The following is a 5318-nucleotide window of genomic DNA, read 5'->3' as shown; positions in this document are numbered from 1 at the left end:
ACTCACAGCAGGTAACTGATAAATATTTATTGACTGGCTAGACATTACAAAATTATTTGCTCATATTCATGTTCACAAAGGTGACTCACAACAAGATAAGTGCTGAAACTGAGGTCTTCTAAGTCTTGGCTGGTACACCTTCTAATTCCCCACAAGTATATCAAATGAAATTTCACTTCGGAATACCTAGAGAGAAGGGTGAGAGTGATAAAGAGAAGGAAAACTATTTTAAAGCTCAAGGGCATGTATCTGGTAAAAAAAAATCTCTTGTCCATGTGTACTACCTTTGTGCTTATATGCTCTATATGTTATAACAAAGCTAACTTGTATTTGAGAGGGGACAGGTAGGTGGAGCGACCATCTATTCAATAAAATCTTATTAGTCATTTGCTCTAAGGTTCGTCCTTTGTTTGTGAAGAGGACCAGAGGCATCCTGAAATGGAATCTTGACTTGTCCATGAATTGGATTTAAGTGAAGCAGTGCTGCACAAAGTCATCAGCCTCACTCTCTCTTCTAACATCATCAAAATTCAGTGGCAAGGCAAAAGTCAAGAAAACTGGTGATGGCTCAGGATGTAGTGAATGGTCATGACTTCTCAGCACTCCACAGTGCCTGCCTCCACCACCACCATGACTGCTGGAACAAATTGTTCTATGTGCCCCCTTCCACCAGGGGATGTCTTCTCACGCCTAGGGTAGACACCCCCAATCCACTGAGTTTTGAGTTTGAGATCTGTCAGTTACCCTCAACTTGGTTTAGTCCACCTAATGATGATTTATCAGAGTATGGCCATCATGCATGCTTCCTGTAGCCACAGTTGAGAGCTAGGTGACAGGTAAACACCAAAGAAAAAAAGCAGACCTGAAAAGGATACAGCAAGCCCTCACACCAGAGGTACTATCTGCCCTGAACATCCCTGACTACCCTGAAGCAAACCATTGGGGTCACTTACCAAGCCATTTCACATTCACCAACACATATAGAGGCATTTTTGCTTTAGATATAGTCTTGAAAATTGCCCTTGCCTCTTTTCTACATTGAATTTTTATCTGGATTTCATGCTAATAGTAATGCAGAGATGTTTTTCCATCATAAACTGAAACAACAGCTTTATCTCAAGCAAGAATTCTTGTTTTTATCAATTACTTTAACAACTCAAATCATTGGGGGAAAATGTCTTTTCATTTGGCTTCTCAGGTGCTAATCAATTGCTAATTATCTTTACCCATATCGACCTTCTCCTGCTGTTTTTGCCACATAGATTAATGAATGACATTATGAAGGGCCCAATATCACACATGGGGAGAAATGGATTGATTCATGCATTATTCACTACACAGAAACACATGTACTTTTATGGAGACTTTGAAGGATCTCAGAGGGAAGCACCAGGGAGGGAGGCAATCAAACAAGCAAAGACAAGAACCCAGGACAAGAAAATGATTTATAAGAACTTTACAGGAATAAGCCAATCTATGCATAAACTCAGAAGCTTAATGGGAAAAGACAAAGAGAAGAGGGAGGATCAGCGAATGCCCCTGAGTGAATGCCTTACTAAATAATACCGCAGGTGATCTAGGACTTACATGGAGAAATGGAGGCCATCTGTACTTGAGCAGAGTAGCCATCGGAAGCTTGTGGCTTCTGTTCAAATTTAGAGTTTTTTCAGTCATAAGGAAGGAATGAAATCAAAGTCGATAAAAACTATCATAAGTGCCTTCCTGCCTCCATTTTGGGCAGCAAGACGGCACAGGGGATAGAGTCCTGTTTTCCAGGCTCCCGTCTTGGCGTGTGCTGTGAGGGTTCCATATTGGGGTGGGTTGAGGATAGCAGGGATGCCCAGATCAAACGTCTTCAGAATGTTGCCCCCCACAAGGAGAAGCACTTCAAAGAGCTGGGCCAGATCTTCGAGGGTTAGGCAGTAAAGTAGCCCCAGTCAGGAGAGTAACGGACCTCCTGGCAAATGAAATCAATGCCAATGCTGCACCAAGACACCTAACCAGAAGCACTGCCTGAAGGACTTTGCTAATGAGATTGCCAAATTTCAGAATTATAGGCAAACAGAAGTTGAAAGACTTGAAGCCAAAGTAGTTGAACCTTTGAAAACTTATGGAACTATTGTGAAAATGAAACAGCTCCCCACTAAAGGGTACGTCTTCAGAAAGTAAATATGTCTACAGGATGATCTCAAAGCAATTCTAACAGCAAAGAATGGAGAAGCTAAGCAGTTACCTAGAAAAGATCTGTCAGGGGAATCGATCAGATCACAGGCAGAAACTGAATTACAGAGAACTACAACAGATGCCCCTGAACAAGTCGGCACCTAGAAGAAACAACTGACACTTCTGAAAAGCAAAAAGTAAAGGGCATAAAGAATATATTTTTGAAATTTATATCTATTGAAATGCTATTTCAGGGCAAAGCTTTAGAAGCCTACATTGATGCCTACCAAAACACAGAAGATTGAGATCTAGTTATTTTTCTGAGCTCCCCCTATCCACCTGACTATTTAACTCCTTTAGATATTGTTCCAACAAATTCAAAATCCCCTATCCAGAAATCTTTTTCTGCCAAGTGTATATAAATATCTGGAACAGGACAGCAGATCCCCACCACTTGGATAAGAAAAGAGCAACAAGATGATGATGAAGAATTGGAAGTGACAGGAAGAAAATTAATTGTATATGTGCTTTTAACAGGTTCTCTTCAGATCGTCCACTTCAACTTACTAGATTATTAAATATTAGATTGTCAATTGTTAAAATTAAAAACTAGGCACAAGAGTATAGGTATATACATACATATGTATGTAAATATATACACCACTAGCATAGTTCAAAGAACATAACTTTTTTTACATGTAAAGTATCTTTTAGGAATTATCCTCAGAGTAGAACGTGATTAAAGGAAATTTCTATAGCCAAAATTAATTAGCTAAATTAAAATTTAAAACATACCATTAGTTTCATTCTTTTACCAGAGTTATGATATGTTTAAATTTCATCTAAAGATTTAAAGAATTTTGAAATAATTATCCTGAAAGCTATCTTTCAAAAATTTTCATATGACATGGATAGATGAGACAATGGACAAAACAACTGTCACTTCCTCTTGGTTCTCTATGTAGCTAATAGTTTCCATGTCTTCATTCAAACTACCAGTTAAAATTCCTTCAGAATCATTCTGATAAATACCATTTCATAAAGTACTTATATGTAGTCATTTTACTTCCTTCTTACCAATTACAAAAATTATGGAATCTTATTCACCAGGTTACCTCTACCCAGTTAACACCTTTAACAGTCAACAGGACATACTGAGCAAAAGAATTAGAATACTAAGGAAATTGATTGTGTTTACATATTCCATAAAATAATATGAACTGAAGGAGGTAGGTTGTTAAAGGGTGAAAAAAATGTGGCAGCCTGCATGAATTTCAAATTACAATTATGACAATGTGTGACGCTGACTTTGGGAAACCTACTATTTTAAGACAAGATTTCCCCGTAGAGGGATGAGGCACAGGCTGCTAGTAAAAGAAATTCTGAAATTGCATTAGTATTTCTAAAAACTAAAATTTATTCTTATTATTAATTACTGATTCTGGTACCTGGAAATATCAAGTTGGAGACATTTGAATTATAGGATTTTGGTATGTCTGTGACATTTTTTCATTTCCATGATTTCCTTCTGGGAAAACATTTGTAATATTATTATTGATGCAGAAAAGCATATTTTACTAATTGTAAAATTTATTTCATTTGGAATACTAGAAAAGCCAACTATTCACAATACATAAAAAAGTTCAAATCTCACCTCAGACACTTACTAGCTGTGTGACATTGGGCAAGTTATTTAACCCTGTTTACTTCAGTTTCCTCATATATCAAATGAGCTAGAGAAGAAAATGGCAAACCACTTCAGTATCTTTGCAAAGAAAACTCTAAATGAGGTCATGAAGAATCAGAAATAGCAACTATTACTAATAGTACCAGGTCCATTTTGGGACCCTTTCCTCAATTATACTAATAACAGTTCATACCTATAAAAGACTTTCTATTCAGTACCACATAAGAAGGAACAGAAGAAAAAGAAGAGTTACTTTTAATTGGGAGGACCAAATACAGTTACAAGGAGAAATGTCATTTGAATTGGACCTTTATAAAGTTGTTCCTGTATTGATATAGAATCCACTTCTCTATTGCTTCAATCATTGAACAGAATTATGACTCTAGGGCATGGGTAGAAATATCAGGGAGGCTAAATTTAGTGCAATATAAGAGTTTTCTAAAACTTAATGCTGCTCCCCAGACTATTATTATATATGTTAATATTCTTGAAACATAACTTCTCTTTCTTCCCCATCACCATCCCAAATGGAGACAGTGCATGGAAAATATAATAAGCTTTGCATTGAGTTGTCTGGGCTGCTTAAGGGTTTCCTTTTATTATTAACTCATGCTCAACAATGAAGAAGTAGTGATGGAATGATAATCCATAGAGAAAGTCTACTACATAAAGTAAGGACATAATAATAATAATAATAGCCCTCCCATCTAAAACAATTCCAAGTTCACAAGTGAAAGTCTTCCATACTGGTTTCACCATGCTTGTCAGTCAAGGAACCAATATTTTTTGAGTTTCTCCTATATTCTTAAATCTGTGCTAAGCAGTACTATGGAGGAGATACAAAACATAAACAAGTTGAAAATAGAGAAATGGGCAAAATTGAGGAAAGAAAAAATCATTTTTTGTCATTAAAAAAAATTTTAAACCCTTACTTTCTGTCTTAGAATCAATATTGTGTATTGGTTCCAAGGCAAAAGGTAAGGGCTAGGCAATGGGGGTCCAGGGTCACATAGGTAGGATGTGTTTGAGGCCAAATTTGAACTTAGGACCTCCCATCTCTAGACCTGGCTCTCAATCAACTGAACCACTCAGCCTCCCCCCTTTTTGCTTTTCTTTAGTCTTCTCCACTCTTCTTTGTTCTGACTGAATAAAAGTAGAGTTTCCAGTGATTTCCAATTTCAGGTTTCACTTTTTGGATTATATATATATGTGTATATATATATATATATATATATATATATATATATATATAAAATCCATATATGTATATATGTATGTATGTATATATATATATATATATATGAATGTATGTATTCCTCCAAGTCCAGAAATAAAGTCATCCTAAATAAACAGAATCCTAATTCCTTTTTCCTATAGGTGGGCCATTGGTAGAATGGAGGGAAGCTAGAAAAGGGCATTTTTAGGCATTGTACAAAATGTCTACATATAACGCCAACTGTAGAGCTAC

General features: G+C 36.4%; 1 pseudogene; it reads left to right on the top strand.

Annotated features, from left to right (window-relative positions):
- The first annotated feature begins 630 nt into the window (after window positions 1-630).
- LOC123233452 lies at window positions 631-2741 on the top strand (annotated as a pseudogene).
- Window positions 2742-5318: the final 2577 nt, after the last annotated feature.

This window comes from Gracilinanus agilis, chromosome 2 (assembly GCF_016433145.1).
Source record: "Gracilinanus agilis isolate LMUSP501 chromosome 2, AgileGrace, whole genome shotgun sequence".
Lineage (NCBI taxonomy): Eukaryota > Metazoa > Chordata > Mammalia > Didelphimorphia > Didelphidae > Gracilinanus > Gracilinanus agilis.
Note: the sequence above shows the minus strand (reverse complement) of the source record. Positions and strands in the feature narration are given on the sequence as shown.